At 49.0% G+C, this 18,182-nt stretch overlaps 1 non-coding gene across 1 annotated transcript; it reads left to right on the plus strand.

Annotated features, from left to right (window-relative positions):
* The first annotated feature begins 511 nt into the window (after window positions 1-511).
* On the plus strand, window positions 512-620 carry LOC133282941 (U6 spliceosomal RNA). Its single transcript, XR_009747733.1, has one exon. It is a non-coding gene; the product is annotated as a U6 spliceosomal RNA (small nuclear RNA).
* Window positions 621-18,182: the final 17,562 nt, after the last annotated feature.

Raw genomic sequence — 18,182 nt, forward strand, 5'->3', positions numbered from 1 at the left:
TTAAGAAAACAAGAAAATACATTAATTGTCAACATTCTGTCAGAGTTAAAAAATGAAATAGGTGTGGTATTGACGTATTTAACTTCGTGTTGTGTTAGCAGTCTTAGTGAGAATGACTTCTGATGTGCTAAAGTGATGTGAGAACATCTCTGTGTTGCAGAAATCAGAGAAGAAGCTGGAAGATCTGCAGGAGTTCACAATCCAGCTTTACTGAGAGACAGAAGCCTTGGTTCTGCCATGAAAGACAGCCCATATTGTGGAAAAACTTTCAGAAAGTCACATCACTTAAAGGTCCACTTGAGAATACATGCAGGTGAGAGGAACACGTGAGAGGAGAGCTGTCAACAGGTGCCGGGGGGGGTGGGGGGTTGTCGTGGTTTAAACCCAGTCAGGCAACTTGTTCACTCACTCGCAGTGAGTGGTGCCGAGCTGACAACAATCGAGGGGCGCCACCCCCACCAGGGCACTACCCTTTCCCACTCCCGGAGGAACGGGGAGGAGGATCGAAAGAGTGCAGTCGCTTCGGCAGCACATATACTAAAATTGGAATGATAGAGAGAAGATTAGCATGGCCCCTGCGCAAGGATGACACGCAAATTCATGAAGCGTTCCATATTTTCCAGAAGAATTAGTAAAACACTTAAATGAGGTGTGTGGTCATTCTGGCCATACCAGAGATGGACAAATCACGGCAACGTGCTGGGGCTTGGCCTATGCTTACAGGGCCTTGTTCACCACTATCCAGCACCTTCAAAAGGAAAAGAATGTCGGCGGATCTGAGGGCAAAGCAACAGTTGCTACTCAAACTTTGGCTGCAATGAACTGCGCAGCTACCCCAGCAGCAAGTACAGCAGCTGCTCAAACTTCAACTGCAACAGACAGCGCAGTTACCCCAGCTCCAAGCACAGCAGCTGCACCACCCCCAGCAACAAGTACAGTTGCTACTCAAACCACAGTGATAATCAGTGCAGCTGAACCAGAGGACCAATTCGTACCAATATCAGTTGCCCCTGTACGCAAGAGAAAAAGCAAAATGGAGGCAAGAAGGGTGAAGCAAGATGAAGAACCAATGAATTCACCACCCGGTCCAGAATCTGATCAGGAGTCATCATCACATGACGAAGAAGAAGAAGAAGAGGTAACTTCTCGACCTCGGACCTCAACCGAGCTGCAGAATATGCGAAAAGATTTTACCCGTCAACCAGGGGAGCACATCATCACCTGGTTACTCCGATGCTGGGACAATGGGGCCGATGGTCACGAACTAGAAGGTACAGAAGCCAAGCAGCTGGGATCACTTGCTAGAGAAGGGGGAATTGACAAAGCAATTGCAAGAGAGAAAAAGTCCCTCAGCCTTTGGAGGAGGCTCTTGGCAGCTGTGAAAGAAAGGTTTCCATACAAGGACAGTGTTACGAGTCGTAGGGCCAAGTGGGCTACTCTAGACAAAGGCATCCAGTCTCTGAGGGAATCAGCCATCGTAGAGATGATCTATCACATCAAGCCGAATAACGGGGATACACCCATAGATCCAGATGAAGTTGAATATACACGTCCCATGTGGCGAAATGTAGAGAGCTTAACAACAGAATGGCTAATCTTGTGGTTAATGTTCACCCTGAGTTGCTCAAGAAACAGGATGTACATCTTGCTGAAGATGGCGCCACGGTATCTTGCTGAAGGTGGCGCCACGGTATCTTGCTGAGATAGCGCCACGGTATCTTGCTGAGATAGCGCAACGGTAATGCTTGGGCAAGCTGGGACAAGCCGGGACATGTCGAGGCATGTTGAAGCAGGAGGCGGTCACGGTTGCTTGGGAGGCCCCTGCGTCAGCACGGGCTGACCAATGATTTTGCTGTATCCTAGCAGGAAATGTATCTAACACTGCAGGCTATAAAAGGGGTTGTATCTTGCTAAATAAACGAGACTTGCTGACCATGAGAGCATGAGGCTTGTCTCCCGCGACTCCAACAACTGGCGCCCGAACAGGGACCCGAAGGAGTTGCGTTGGGTGCAGGTCTCGACTTAAAGACGGCTTCTGCAGGACTGCAGTGACACATCGGTGGGCTGCTTGCTTTCTGCTTTGGCCCACAGTGCAGCATCGGCTGGCTCTGCTGCTACGCGCTGCCGACGCCTGGAGGGTGCAACGGATCCGGTAAATATGGACAGGCAAGCAGCGTATGATCTTTTTACAGGGACCCGACTAGCGGGGACCCGGATACAGGGCCCCGACTGGCGGGGACCCGGGATACAGGGCCCCGGTCGACGGGGACCCGGAACGGCGAGTGAGCGGCGCCGGCGGCGGCGGCCGGGGAGCGCGGGCGGTGCTGCTGCGGTGGCGTGGCGGACCCGGGTGCTTCGACTGACCGAGGGAGTCCGCCGCTGGGGCGAACCAGACACTGCTGCGTCGGGAGGCCGATCCGGAGACCGAGGTTACAGGACGACCCAGAAGAAGACGATCCGGAAAAGGCCGGCCATGAAAATGGACCGAGAGGTAGCCCTGGACTTATTACAGTGCTTCTTATAAAAGCGGGGAACTGAGCCCTGAACTTTTTACAGTGCTTTTTATAAAAGCGGGGAATTGAGCCTGAGACTCTAAAGCAGCTAGCAGGTCTAGTGGCTAGGGAAGGCTAAGAGATTTTTTTTGCAGATCCTAATACAATATTTGAGGAGAGTGAGTGGCGAAAGTTTGGTGATGAACTATTTGACTCAATGCTTAATGATGATAAAACAGCAAAGAAACTCGGTAAACCACGGAGAGAAGTAATGAACTGTATAAAAAGAGACAAGGCGGAAAAGAAAACTGCCGCGGTAGCAACGGAGAAACTAGGAACAGACGTCCCCGGTCGGTTGAAACCGGGGGAAGATTACAACTCGTTCCCCCCCCGCAGCTCGCGGGAGCACAGGGTTTCCCACCCCCCCCCCCCCTTCCTTTTCTCCCCCTCCATCAGAAGGTGCCGCGGAGGAGGTGTAACCCCCTGCTCCCCCACCACCCCAGTTCCGAAAGTAGGGACTTTGACAAGGACAGAGAAAGTATATTAGAAGGGATACGCATGATAAAAGTCGAGGAATCCGAAAGAAAGAGGGCGGTGCCTCGGCGCCGGATCGATTGCGGCGCCATTGTGAAGCACACAGTAGAAAATAGGGATCATGCGCTAGCGGGAGATTTAAAGGAACCGCGAGCCTCTCCAACCCACTACGCCCTCAAGTGAAAAAAATTTTTAACTCAGTCACGGAGGAGCCAGGTCTGCAGATGGCCACATACCGAACGAGATACATCTGATAAGAAAGACACAGCTGCAAGCAACGGAGACCCCGAGTTCGGTGCAGGATCAGCCCCCGAATCCCCTGAATCCGAGCCAGATTTATATCCTCTGCTTCCAGACCCTGACTCTTCGTCTCCCGGGTGGGTCTGCTCAGACTTACTGGCCCTGGAGACGCTCAGTTGTAACAATGGGTAACCAAATATGTGATCATTACTGGGGAATTTTCTGCAATGGGCATCTTTGCATATCCTGTGTTTACTACACAGCAGGGGGCTAAAGAGTGGGAAGCTCTATATGTTATGATTTTTTTTTCTTGCAATTGACGGGGGGAGCCCATACAGTTTCTCTGTGATACTCATGTACTAGAAGTTGGTAAATATAAGTATGTCCAGGTTTCTATCAACCCTTGGAGACCTCTGTAGATACTGCTGGCCACTTCTTCCAGCACAGGCTGGCCACCTGTGTCGGAATGAGTGTGCATTTTGGTCAGTATAAAAGCCCAAGCCTCATGCGATGTGGGGGAGGCAGAGCCTCTGCGGGGACGCCCGCTAAGGTTGAGCCTGCCACCTCGCACTGCAATGATGCTTCTCGGAGCTGGTTTGCTGTTAGTCTCCACAGGGTCCTTGTGCCACGTTCTGTACGTGGAACTGTAGTGGGAATAATGATGGCTTTTGCAGGGACTAAAAAAAAAAAAAAAAAAAGAGGGGGGAGAGAGAGAGTAATGATGTTACATTTAACTTTAACCTGTCTACTTCTGAAGAACTGATAACCTGGGGGAGGCGGTATATTTGTGCCCTTCTGCCTACAGGTCCATGGCGACTGTCTGCAAAGTTTGTGAAGCCTTGCCATGAGCTGGACAGACTGACGAATGGATAAACCTGATGCCCCAGCTACAGGAGCTGACCGTGATTACCCCAAGCAGAATGAGATAGAGGAAGAGAAAGAACAAATAACTGCAAAACATCACTTGGGGGCAACTGAAAAGTAACATCCTGAATATGTGTGCTTGTAAATTAGCTATATTAGAGGTTGGGATTTTGTGTATAAAACCACCTGTATTTACTAGCTAGTTGCTAATAAGAAACTGCCTGCAGAACCTTTTGTTGTTGGAACAGGGACATGGATGTGAAGAGTTTGATGGAATGTGTTGTATGAGTCTCTCTGATCACTCTAATTCCATTCATAAGTAATTGGCGCTATTGAAAGACAATATGCGAAAATTACAAGAGACAAGTGATCCTTGGGGTTGTATCTTGCTAAATAAACGAGACTTGCTGACCATGAGAGCATGAGGCTTGTCTCCCGCGACTCCAACAGCAAAAACTTACACGGAATGCACCGTCATCATATGCGCTTTCATTGGCAACAGTGACCTGGAATGACATAGTACCACTAACAGTGGATGAAATGTTTCATAAACTCTGAGAGTTCGAAGACAATCTCACCCCTTCCATCATCTCAGCTGTGGAAAAACTGTCCCAGGACCTCGAAAAATTGAGGGACGATTTATCTGATTTATCCAGCTCCTCACGTGTACCAGCACACGTCTCGGCTATTAACAAAAGGCGTCCTATTGTTCAAGAGAGGAGATACAGGAGGTATACGCCACGGGGTACCCTATGGTTTTACCTGCTGGATCACGGAGAAGACATGACAAAGTGGGATGGAAAACCTACTTCAGCTTTGGAGGAACGGGTGAGTGAACTGAAGAGGGGAGCAAGGGCCAAGACTGATCGTCCCATGAGAGCTACGGCTTCAGTCTCTGGTGAGCAGTTTCCCAGATGGAATGGAAGAGCTGATTTTACTCCAGCTCCTGTGATAACGAAGAATAATCCCTTTTACCACGACTTAAGTGTCCAACGCTGTGATGACCATTAGAGGGGCCCTTGCCTCCAGCCAGGTGGAGGTAGGGGACAATCGGATTTACTGGACTGTGTGGATCAGATGGCCTGGCACATCAGTCCCACAGAAGTATAAGGCTCTAGCAGATACCGGTGCACAGTGTACCCTGATGCCATCAAGCTGTCAAGGGGTGGAACCCATCTATATTTCTGGAGTAACAGGAGGATCCCAAGAGTTGTCTGTGCTGGAGGCTGAAATCAGCCTGACTGGGAGGGAGTGGCAAAAGCACCCTATTGTGAGTCGTCCAGAGGCTCTATGCATCCTCGGCATAGACTACCTCAAGAGAGGGTACTTCAAAGACCCAAAAGGGTACCGGTGGGCTTTTGGCATTGCTGCTTTGGAGACTGAGGAAAATGAGCAGCTGTCCACCTTGCCTGGTCTCTCAGGAGATCCCTCTGCTGTGGGGTTGCTGAAAGTTGAAGAACAAGTGCCAATTGTGACCACAACAGTGCACCGGCGGCAATATCACACCAACCGAGACTCCCTGATTCCCAATCACGATCAGCAAACAAGTCTCAACAGCATTAAAAGGCCATTCAAAAAATTCAAAACTCTCAAACTCTCTCCCCCCCAGACGTCTGGGGGGACGACTGGGAGGGTAAAAGGATGTCTCCTTCACAGGTTCAGCACCTGAGAAGTAGAAAAAAGATGTGTAATTGCTAAGCACCTCCATCATTGTCCTGGGTTCAGCAGTAGCAGTCATTTTTCTCCTTCTTGGTAGCTGGTGCAGTGCTGTGTTTTGACTTTCAGCTCGGGAACAGAGCTGATAACAAGGATGTTTTGGTTTGGCCAAGGACTTTGTGAGCCTCATGCTCTGCCAGGGAGGAGGGGAAGCTGTGAGGAAGCAGAGACAGGACACCTGACCCAAACTGACCAAAGAGGTATTCCATACCACAGCACGTCATGCCCAGGATGTAACTGGGAGTTAGCCGGAAGGGCTGGGAGACTGCTGGGTTGGAGGAGGTATCGGTCGGTGCTTGGTCGGGCTGAGGGGGGGCAAGTTATCGGTCAGCTGGTGCTGAGGTGTTGTATTCTCTTCCCTTGTTATTTCCTTTATCATTATTATTATTGGTGGTAGCAGTAGTGATTTGTGTTATACCTTAGTTACTAAACTGTTCTTATCTCAACCCGTGGGAGTTGCATTCTTTTCGATTCTCCTCTCCATCCCTCCAGGAGCAGGGGAGGGCAAGAAAGGCGGGGGGGAAGTGAGCGAACGAGTTACCTGACTGGGTTTAAACCACGACAGTTCTTTTTGGCGCCCAATGTGGGGCACGAAGGGTTGAGATAAGAACAGATCTGACTGGATTGATAGTCACTCGTCACAATGCTGATTTATTGGCTCTCAGAGTTGTTCTTGTTGATCTCACAGCTTCAGAATGTTGTAACTTACTTAGAGCCGGTATTTGCTGTGTTAGTGTTTATCAAGTGTGGGGTTTGGGCTAAGGTTCTTGTCTCACTGTGCTTTATGGCAATGGCTTGTAATACGGGCGGGCTCCAGCAGCAGGGCGGGACGGACGTGGCCGTGGACTTGTACCTGGCCGTCCGTCTGCTCTTCACCGTCCTGGCCCTCACCCTACTCTCCATCTTCGTGAGGCTGCGGGGAGCCGAGGGGGAGCGGCCCTGGGAGCCGGCGGCTGCTGAAGCGGCCCGGGAGAGCGGCCCCGAGGACCAAGCGGCGGCAGGAGCGGGGCCGGAGGCCGCGAGGGGACGGCTGCCGGTGGAGGAGGTCGGGGCGGTCGAGGAGCAGAAGGAGGCGGCTGCCGAGCAGCGGGAGAAGGCGGTGGAGGAGCCGAGCCCCGCGGCCGAGCCGAGCCCCACGACGGCCGAGAGCATTCCCCGGAAGCCGCCCGCCAAGCCTCAGGAGGATGCAGGAGACCACGCAGCGTTTCCCAGCAAGGCAGAGGAGGAAGAGCTGGACTCAGGAAAAGAGAAGCTGGTGGTGGGAGAGCCGGCAAGCACAGCAGCTACACCAGCCCCAGTGACAAGTACAGCAGCATCCTCTGAGAGTTCTGAAGGTTTTGAATGGCCTTTGGGTATCCTTGGGACCTGCCTGCTGATTGTGATGGGGATCAGCATGTTGGCACACATACAGACTGTGTTCTACCCACAACCATTTTGTCTGATCTCAAAAGTTAAGCAGAGTCAGGTTTGGGTCTTGCCTGGGGTTAGACGACGATACAGGGGGACCAAGAGATTTTCCCCAAGGCTGGACAGTCATGAGTGGCAGGGTGTGTGGGACAGTATGGGCAAGTATCTAGTCCACTGGGCCCCTCCAGTGCTTTGGAAGCATTGGAGATGGAAGGCAGCTGTGTGGAGTCCCCAGCAACAAGCTGCAGAAACTGCTGAAGGGGACAGTGAATTATTTTGAACCGGGTGGGCCCATGGCACTTCAAGCCATCAGGGCAGAGATGCAACATAGACATGGACTCAAGATCGAGGGGTGGACTTAGCAATGGACACTATTGCCCAGGTTATTCACGAGTGTGAACACTGCACACAGTCTCTCCTGCTCTAGAAGAATGGTACAAGAGATGGAGACTGACATCATGGACCAGATGGACTCAGCAGCTTTATAGGGACTGGTCCATGCACTAAGATAAGAGTGATGGTATATTGAAAATGTGGGATCTGAGCATGACGTGAATGGTATGGAATAAGGGGTGGATAATGTCCTGGGTTCAGCAGTAGCAGTCATTTTTCTCCTTCTTGGTAGCTGGTGCAGTGCTGTGTTTTGACTTTCAGCTCGGGAACAGAGCTGATAACAAGGATGTTTTGGTTTGGCCAAGGACTTTGTGAGCCTCATGCTCTGCCAGGGAGGAGGGGAAGCTGTGAGGAAGCAGAGACAGGACACCTGACCCAAACTGACCAAAGAGGTATTCCATACCACAGCACGTCATGCCCAGGATGTAACTGGGAGTTAGCCGGAAGGGCTGGGAGACTGCAGGGTTGGAGGAGGTATTGGTCGGTGCTTGGTCGGGCTGAGGGGGAGAAAGTTATCGGTCGGCTGGTGCTGAGGTGTTGTATTCTCTTCCCTTGTTATTTCCTTTATCATTATTATTATTGGTGGTAGCAGTAGTGATTTGTTTTATACCTTAGTTACTAAACTGTTCTTATCTCAACCCGTGGGAGTTGCATTCTTTTCGATTCTCCTCTCCGTCCCTCCAGGAGCAGGGGAGGGCAAGAAAGGCGGGGGGAAGTGAGCAAACGAGTTACCTGACTGGGTTTAAACCACGACCTCCCAAAGTATAAAGGTGGTGACCACACTGGGAACATAAGCCAGATCAGTTTCATGATCAATGATTCTATTGTATTACAAGTCATTACCATAAAGAACAATGGGACAAGAACCTTAGCCCAAGCCCCACACTTGAAAAACACTAATACACTGAATACCGGATGGAAGTAAGATACGATATACTGAAACAGTAAGATCAAGAGGAACAACCTTGAGAGCCAATAAATCAGCATTGTGACAAGTGACTATTAATCCAGTCAGATCCGTTGTTATCTTAACCCCTTGTGCCACACGTTGGGAGCCAAAAAGAACTGTCGTAGTTTAAACCCAGTCAGGCAACTTGTTCACTCACTCCCAGTGAGTGGTGCCGAGCTGACAACAATTGAGGAGGAGGAACGGGGAGGAGGATCGAAAGAGTGCAACTCCTACGGGTTGAGACAAGAACAGTCCAGCAACCAATGTACAACACAAATCACCACCGCTACCACCAACGACAACAATGATAAGGGAAAATAACAAGGGAAGAGAATACGATACCACCGGCCAAGAAACGAGTCCCACCCAGAAGCCCGTGTCCTTCTGGGTAACTCCCAGTTACCCCTCACCTTGGCCATGACGTGCTGTGGTATGGAATACCTCCCTGGCTAGCCCGGGTCAGGCGCCCCATCTCTGCTTCCTCACAGCTTCCCCTCCTCCCTGGCAGAGCATGAGCCTCACAGAGTCCTTGGTCAGGGTAAATGTAAGCGGCGAGGAGAAGCAGACAGGCCAACCCAATATGGGTGATAAGCAACTTCTACTTTATTTGTGACGCAGTTCACACATATATAGGAGTGGTATTCAGCCACTCCTCCTAGGCACAACAGTATTGGTTAGACCCCCACAGTTTCCTCCACATTCTCCTCCCATGTCCGGTCTCTGGCTACCTGTGGGGGCCCCCCCCTGCCTTGCTCGCACAGTCCTCCAGGGCTCTATGGTCCTGCTCTTAGAGTCATTCTACAACAGGTAAACATCACTTAGCAACAACCGAAAACATCGGGTTCACCAACACTGTTCCCAGGCTGGAAGTCAAAACACAGCACTGCACTAGCTACCACAAAGGAAAAACATGACTGCTACTCAGTTGTGTTAACCTAATATGTGGCTAGAAGCCTCAATTCCCAGTGTAGATTTGGACTCATTAGTTGGAGAAAGTCTTTTGAGAATGATATATGACAGTCTTAAATAAAAGCAAAAGGAATGTGTTGCTGGATAAAACCACTTTAACAGAATCATCTTTTCTCATTCGAGGTCATTTATGTCTTGTTACCTGCTTTCTTCAATTACCCTTGTCCAATAGGCATCAGCCTATTTGTTTCACATTTAGTTATACGAACTGCTTCAAAGGCGTTCCTTCACATCTCCTTAGGGATTCGGTGTGTTTTTCTCAGTTACTATTTTTGTTCCATATAGCACACTCATTTTTAACCTCTCACTGTAAATATGAATGCATCAGATTCATGGACCTGCCTTTTTGTTGGTTTTTTTTGAGGGGTGGTTACTAAATCTCACCCAACTTAGTACCTGTAGGTAGTAAAACTCACCATGTTTATTTTAGTAGCAATCACAGCATTTTTACCCTACAGAGACTTAATATTGGTCTAGATTCACACTTTATTTTGGTATGTCATAGAATCATAAAATTGTTAGGGTTTGAAAGGACCTTAAGATCATCTAGTTCCAACCCCCCCCCGTCATGGGCAGGGACACCTCACACTAAACCATGTCGCCCAAGATTTTGTCCAGCCTGGCCTTGAACATTGCCAGGTGTCGTGGTTTAAACCCAATCAGTCATAAATCACGCAGTCGCTCTCTCACTCCCCCCCTTCTATCCCTCCCCCTACTCCTGGAGGGACGGAGAGGAGAATCAAAAAGGGTGCAACTCCCATGGGTTGAGATAAGAACAGTTTAGTAACTAAGGTATAACACAAATCACTACTGCTACCACCAATAATAATAATGATAAAGGAAATAACATGGGAAGAAAATAAAACACCTCACTGTTGCAGAATGACTCTAAGAGCAGGACCATAGAGCCCTGGAAGACTGTGCGAGCAAGGCAGGGGGTGGCCCCCACAGGTAACCGGAACCCGGACATGGGAGGAGAATGTGGAGGAAGCTGTGTGGGGCTAAGCAATACTGTTGTGCCTAGGAGGAGTGGCTGAATACCCCTCCTATATATATGTGAACTGCGTCACAAATAAAGTAGAAGTTTGCTTATCACCCATATTGGGTTGGCCTGTCTGCTTCTCCTCGCTGCTTACAAATGGCACCTGAAGAGGGACCCGGACTACAGGTCCCTGGTCACTGGGGACCCGGATACAGGGCCCCGACTAGCAGGGACCCGGAATACAGGGCCCCGACTAGTGGGGAACCGGATTACAGGGCCCCGGTTAACGGGGACCCGGATTACAGGGCCCCGGTTAACGGGGACCCGGGATACAGGGCCCCGGTTAATGGGGACCCGGAACGGCGAGTGAGCGGCACCGGCGGCAGCGGCCGGGAAGCGCGGGCAATGCTGCTGCGGTGGCGTGACGGACCCGGGTGCTTGGACTAACCGAAAGGAATCCGCCGCTGGGGCGAACCAGACACTGCTGCGTCGGGAGGCCGATCCGGAGACCGAGGTTACAGGACGATCCGGAAAAGGCTGGCCATGAAAATGGACCGAGAGGTAGCCCTGGACTTATTACAGTGCTTTTTATAAAAGCGGGGAATTGAGCCGTGAACTTATTACAGTGCTTTTTATAAAAGCGGGGAATTGAGCCTGAGTCTCTAAAGCAGCTAGCAGGTCTAGTGGCTGTAGGGAAGGCTAAGGGATTTTTTGCAGATCCTAATACAATATTTGAGGAGAGTGAGTGGCGAAAGTTTGGTGATGAACTATTTGACTCAGTGCTTAATGATGATGAAACGGCAAAGAAACTCGGTAAATCACGGAGGGAAGTAATGAACTGTATAAAAAGATACAAGGCAGAAAAGAAAACTGCCGCGGTAGCAACGAAGAAACTAGGAACAGACGTCCCCGGTCGGTTGAACCCGGGGCAGGATTACAACTCGTTCCCCCCAACTCGCGGGAGCACAGGGTTTCGCACCCCCCCCCCTTCCTTTTCTCCCCCTCCATCAGAAGGTGCCGCGGAGGAGGTGTAACCCCCTGCTCCCCCACCACCCCAGTTCCGAAAGTAGGGACTTTGAAAAGGACAGAGAAAGTATATTAGAAGGGATACGTATGATAAATGACGAGGAATCCGAAAGAAAGAGGGCAGTGCCTCGGCGCCGGATCAATTGCGGCGCCATTTTGAAGCACGCAGTAGAAAATTAGAGATCATGCGCTAGTGGGAGATTTAAAGGAACCACGAGCCTCTCCAGCCCACTATGCCCTAGAGTGAAAAAATTTTTAACTCGGTTATGGAGGAGCCAGGTCTGCAGATGGCTACATCCCGAACGAGATACATCTGATAAGAAAGACACAGCTGCGAGCAACGGAGACCCTGAGTTCGGTGCAGGATCAGCCCCCAAATCCCCTGAATCCGAGCCAGATTTATGTCCTCTGCTTCCGGACCCTGACTCTTTGTCTCCCGGGTCGGTCTGCTCAGACTTACTGGCCCTGGAGACGCTCAGTTGTAACAATGGGTAACCAAGGATGCGAACATTACTGGGGAATTTTCTGCAATGGGCATCTTTGCATATCCTGTGTTTGCTACACAGCAGGGGGCTAAAGAGTGGGAAGCTCTTGATCTCAAAATAGTTAAGGAGGCCTGACAAACAGTGACCATGTATGCGTTAAAATCCTCTTATACTCAAGCTGTATATGTTATGATTTTTTCTTGCAATTGACTGGGGGAGCCCATAGAGTTTTTCTGTGATACTCATGTACTAGAAGTTGGTAAATATAAGTATGTCCAGGTTTCTATCAACCCTTGGAGACCTTTGTAGATACTGCTGGCCACTTCTTCCAGCACAGGCTGGCCACCTGTGTCGGAATGAGTGTGCATTTTGGTCAGTATAAAAGCCCAAGCCTCATATGATGTGGGGGAGGCAGAGCCTCTGCGGGGATGCCCGCTAAGGCTGAGCCTGCCACCTCGCACTGCAATGATGCTTCTCGAAGCTGGTTTGCTCTTAGTCTCCACAGGGTCCTTGTGCCATGTTCTTTATGTGGGACTGTAGTGGGAGTAATGATTGTCTGGATTTTGTGCTTCAAATATTGTAGTTGTGTGGAGTGTGCTTGTGGGAACCCATACGCGTGTGTGTGTGTGTGTGTGTGCTGAGGGCAGACGGTGTTCTGTGTATTTTTCTTGTTGGGTTCATGTAAAAGCTTTCAATGGGTAGCTGTTTAACATTTCAGGCATGAAAGGGTTAACGTAAAGGTGCGGTTGCCGGCGGGTATTTATGGTTGCTGCTGAAGCAGGCAGGCCGCTATAGTTGCTGCCCAGCAGGACAGCTTTTGCAAAAAAAAAAAAAAAAAAAAAAGAGGGGGGGGAGAGAGTAATGATGCCTTGCCATGAGCTGGACAGACGAATGGAAAAACCTGATGCCTCAGCTACAGGAGCTGACTGTGAATACCCCAAGCAGAATGAGATAGAGGAAGAGAAAGAACGATTAACTGCAAAACATCACTTGGGGGCAAATGAAAAGTAACATCCTGAATATGTGTGCTTGTAAAGTAGCTATTATTAGAGGTTGTGATTTTGTGCATAAAACCACCTGTATTTACTAGCTAGTTGCTAATAAGAAACTGCACCTTGTATTGTATAGATTTGTCACTTGTAAAAGAGATGTTAGAGTATGGAAATTTGCAGTAGCTGCTAGAAAATGCTAAGGCAAAAGCTAGAAAGATTTTAATGCAATAGTGTTATAAAGCAGGTAATGGAACAAATTAAGAGGGTGGGAGAATTCCCCTGGTAAGAAATTTCTTTGGCTAGTCCCTCACTGCCATCAGCATCTTTGGCATGCTGCTGCACCCTGTAATAGTTACTCTGATAATGTAAATTTGTGTGTGCCTTTCTGTAGTAGTGACTTGTTACTGGATGAAGCAGGTGAAACTGTGCATTGACAACAAGGTGCAAGGACTGAGGCTGACCAAATGCCTGCTACCACAGTCAAGGGCAAGACTGGGTTGGCTTCTGTGTTTGCCACCAAGAAGAACCTTTAGCTCTGCTGTTAGCTGCAACCCAGCAGGCGTGGAGCGGTGGGGACACATGCCATGCCAGACCTTGATGTGAAGGATCAGAGAGCTATACAGCCTGTTACCAGAGAGCCATACAGCAGAAAAAAGGGGCAGGCCCAGCAGCCTGTAGTTGGCATATGTTGGAGATATAATCTAGCCCAGATCCCCTGCTCAAGTAGGGTCACCCAAACCATATATAAAACATAAAGGGGGAAGATGTGGAGACAGTGTTCTCACGGGAGAATGCATAATTGGTATATAAACTTTGAATAGTCCTGAAAGATACAGCAAGGCCATGAGAGGCCTGAAGAAGCTTAAGCAAGCAAGATAAGAGGCTGGAATTCACCAAGTTAATGAGAACTGTGGACTGTTGGCAAGCTTTCAAGGTTGAGTTCTCACACCTGTGTTTAACCAATTATATGTTAGTCACTAAGGGTCTTCAAAACATGTATCCAATCATAATATGCCAGATCACCGTAAGTGCCTCAGCCGGGGCCTTGGCTCAACTAAGCAGACTGGGTTGCTGAGTTGCTAAGCAGACAATTCGACATTGAAGGCAATTCCTGATTTGTTTTAATGTTGACTCTGTAAGACATGCAACACTGCAGAACCTTTTGTTGTTGGAACAGGGACATGGATGTGAAGAGTTTGATGGAATGTGTTGTATGAGTCTCTCTGATTATGCTAATTTGATGCACGCACAGCTGAGAACCCTGGCTCAGCTTACCCAGCAATAGTAAATGAGCAATATCCTAAGAATAACTAGATGGTTGTCTTCATGGGGCATTACAGGTTGAGTCAAACACTGCTGTTTAAAGTACTGCACTTATGTATCATTGTTAGGTTAATCATCGTGGCTATTAGACTTGCTTATAGTTGTGTGATAAAACAGGTGAACAGAATAACCCACAATGCCTTGCTCGCACAAAAGAAAAAGGGGGGAATTGTTGCAGAATGACTCTAAGAGCAGGACCATTGAGCCCTGGAGGACTGTGACAGCAAGGCAGGGGGTGGTCCCCACAGGTAGCCAGAGACCGGACATGGGAGGAGAATGTGGAGGAAGCTGTGTGGGGCTAACCAATACTGTTGTGCCTAGGAGGAGTGGCTGAATACCACTCCTATATATATGTGAACTGCGTCACAAATAAAGTAGAAGTTTGCTTATCACCCATATTGGGTTGGCCTGTCTGCTTCTCCTCGCCGCTTACACCTCACCACCAGCCAACCCATAACTCACCCCACCCCGCCCAATCGAGCACCGACTGATTCCTGGTCCAACCCCGCTGTGAACTAGCCCTTACGGGTAACTCTCAGTTACATCCTGGGCATGATGTGCTGTGGTATGGAATACCCCTTTAGTCAGTTTAGAAACTTTGTGGCTGACTAGGTTTAAACCAGGACAGTTGAGATAACGACAGATCTGACCGGAGTGTGTCTAATTGTATTTGGGATAAGCATTCATTGTTTTGGATTAATAGTCACTCCTCACAATGCTGATTTATTGGCTCTCAAAGTTGTTGCTCTTGATGTCACAGTTTCAGCATGTCGTACCCTACTTACAGCCAGTATTTGCTGCGTTAGTACTTATGAGCTAGGGGCCTTGGGCTAACGTTCTTGTCTCATTGTTCTTTATGGTAATGACTTGTAATACAACAGAATCATTGATCATGAAACTGATCTGGCTTATGTTCCCAGTGTGGTCACCACCTTTATACTTTGGGAGGTATATGATAGAAGTGCTTAACAATTACATATCATTTTTCTTCTTCTCGGGTGGTCAACCTGTGAAGGAGACATTCTCTTACCCTCCTAGCCCCACCCCCCCTAGACCATTGACAGCATCATTTGAGAGTTTTGAAGTTTTGAACGGCCTTTTAATACCGTTGAGACCTGTTTGCTGATTGTGATGGAGATCACCATGTTGTCACACATACCGAGTGTGTTTTACCCATGACCATTTTGTCTGATTTCAAGAGTTAAACAGAGTCAGGTTTGGGTCTTGTCTGAGGTTAAATGACAATATAGAAGGACCAAGAGATTTTCCCTGAGGCTGGACAGCCATGAATGGCAGGGTGTGTGGGATAGTATGGGCAAGTATCTAGATCAGCGGGCCCCTCCAGTACTTTGGAATTTCACCACCGAACAAGTGCAAAGTCTGGAAAAATTAGTAAAACACTTAAATGGGGTTTGTTGTCATTCTGGCCATACCAGAGATGGACAAATCATGGCAATGTGCTGGGGCTTGGCCTATGCTTACAGGGCCTTGTTCAACACTATCCAGCACCTTCAAAAGGAAAAAAATGTCCCTGGATCTGAGGGCAAAGCAACAGTCAGCACAGCTACTCCAGCTCCAAGCACAGCAGCTTCACCACCCCCAGCAACAAGTGCTGTCGCTACTCAAACTTTGGCGGCAATGGATAGCACAGCTACCCCAGTGGCAAGTACAGCAGCTACTCAAACTTCGACTACAAAAGACAGCGCAGTTACCCCAGCTCCAAGCACAGCAGCTAACTAATCCCAGTGACAAGTACAGTCGCTACTCAAACCACAGTGATAATCACTGCAGCTAAACAAGAGGACCCATTCGTACCAATACTGGTTGCCCCTGTACGCAAGAGAACAAGCAAAGAAGAGGCAAGAAGGGTGAAGCGAGATGAAGAAACAATGAATTCACCACCCGGTCCAGAATCTGATAAGGAGTCATCATCACATGATGAAGAAGAAGAGGTGACTTCTCGACCTCGGACCTCAACCGAGCTGCGGAATATGCCCGTCAACCAGGGGAGCACATCATCACCGAGTTGTTCCGATGCTGGGACAATGGGGCCGATGGTCACGAACTAGAAGGTACAGAAACCAAGAAGCTGGGATCACTTGCTAGAGAAGGGGGAATTGACAAAGCAATTGCAAGAGAGAAAACATCCCTCAGTCTTTGGAGGCGGCTCTTGGCAGCTGTGAAAGTGGATGAAATGGTTTATAAACTCCGAGAGTTTGAAGACAATCTCGCCCCATCCATCATTTCAGCTGTGGAAAAACTGTCCCAGGACCTCAAACAATTGAGGGACGATCTATCTGATTTATCCAGCGCCTCACATGTGCCAACACGTCTCAGCTATTAACAAAAGGCATCCTATTGTTTGAGAGAGAAGATATAGAAGGTACACGCCAAGGGCCACCCTATGTTTTTTACCTGCGGGATCACGGAGAAGACATGAGGAAGTGGGATGGAAAACCTACCTCAGCTCTGGAGGAACAGGTGAGTGAACTGAAGAGGGAAGCAAGGGCCAAGACTGAACATCCCATGACAGCTGAGGCTTCAGTCTCTAGTGAGCAGGTTTCCAGATGAAGTGGGAGAACTGATTTTACTCCAGCTCCTGTGTTAAAAACTTATCCCTGTCAACAAGACATAAGTGACAAATATTGTAATGAGTATTAGAGGGGTTCTGCCTCGTGCTAGGTGGAGGTAGGGGACAATCAGATGTACCGGACTGTGGGGATCAGATGGCCTGGCACATCAATCCCACATGAGAATAAGGCTCCAGTAGATACCAGTGCACAGTGTACCCTGATGCCATGAAGCTGCCAAGGGGACCTGCACAGGAGATTCAATTTTTGGGAATAAAATGGCAAGATGGACGTAGACAGATCCCCACAGATGTGATCAACAAGATAACAGCAATGTCTCCACCAACTAATAAGAAAGAAACACAAGCTTTCTTGGGTGCAGTGGGGTTCTGGAGAATGCATATCCCAAATAACAGTTTGATTGTAAGCCCTCTCTAACATGTGACCCTGAAGAAGAATGATTTTAAATGGGGCCCTGAGGAACAACAAGCCTTTGAGCAAATTAAACGCGAGATAGTTCACGCAGTGGGCCTTGGACCATTCCGGACCAGGACAGAGGTAAAAAATATACTCTACACCTCAGCCGGGGAGAATGGTCCTACCTGGAGCCTCTGGCAGAAAGCTCCAGGAGAGACCCCAGGTTGACCCCTCGGCTTTTGGAGTCGGGGATACAAAAGATCTGAGGCCAGCTATACCCCAACTGAGAAAGAGATACTGGAAGCCTATAGAGGGGTTCAAGCTCCTTTGGAAGTGATTAGCACTGAAGCACAGCTCCTCCTGGCAACCCAGTTACCTGTGCTGGGCTGGATGTTCAAAGGCAGGGTCTCCTCTACACATCATGCAACTGATGCTACATGGAGTAAATGGGCTGCACTAATTACACAGTGAGCTCACAACAGGAAATCCCAGTCGTCCAGGCATTCTAGAAGTCATCATGGACTGAACAGAGGGCAAAGATATTGGAATGTCATCAGAGGAGGAGGTGATGTGTGCTGAAGAGGCCCCACCATATAATAAACTGTCAGGAAGTGAAAAACAGCATGCCTTGTTTACTGAGGGGTCCTGCTGTATTGTGGGAAAGCACTGGAGATGGAAGGCAGCTGTATGGAGACAAGTCATGTTGCAGAAACTGCTGAAGGAGAGGATGAATCGAGTCAGTTTGCCGAGGTGAAAGCCATCCAGCTGGCCCTGGACATTGCTGAACGAGAAAAGTGGCCAGTGCTTTATCTCTATACTGACT

Source organism: Pezoporus flaviventris, unplaced genomic scaffold (assembly GCF_033815535.1).
Source record: "Pezoporus flaviventris isolate CSIRO_AGI_PZ_B2104156 unplaced genomic scaffold, CSIRO_AGI_Pfla_v1 ptg000146l, whole genome shotgun sequence".
Classification (NCBI taxonomy): Eukaryota; Metazoa; Chordata; class Aves; order Psittaciformes; family Psittacidae; genus Pezoporus; species Pezoporus flaviventris.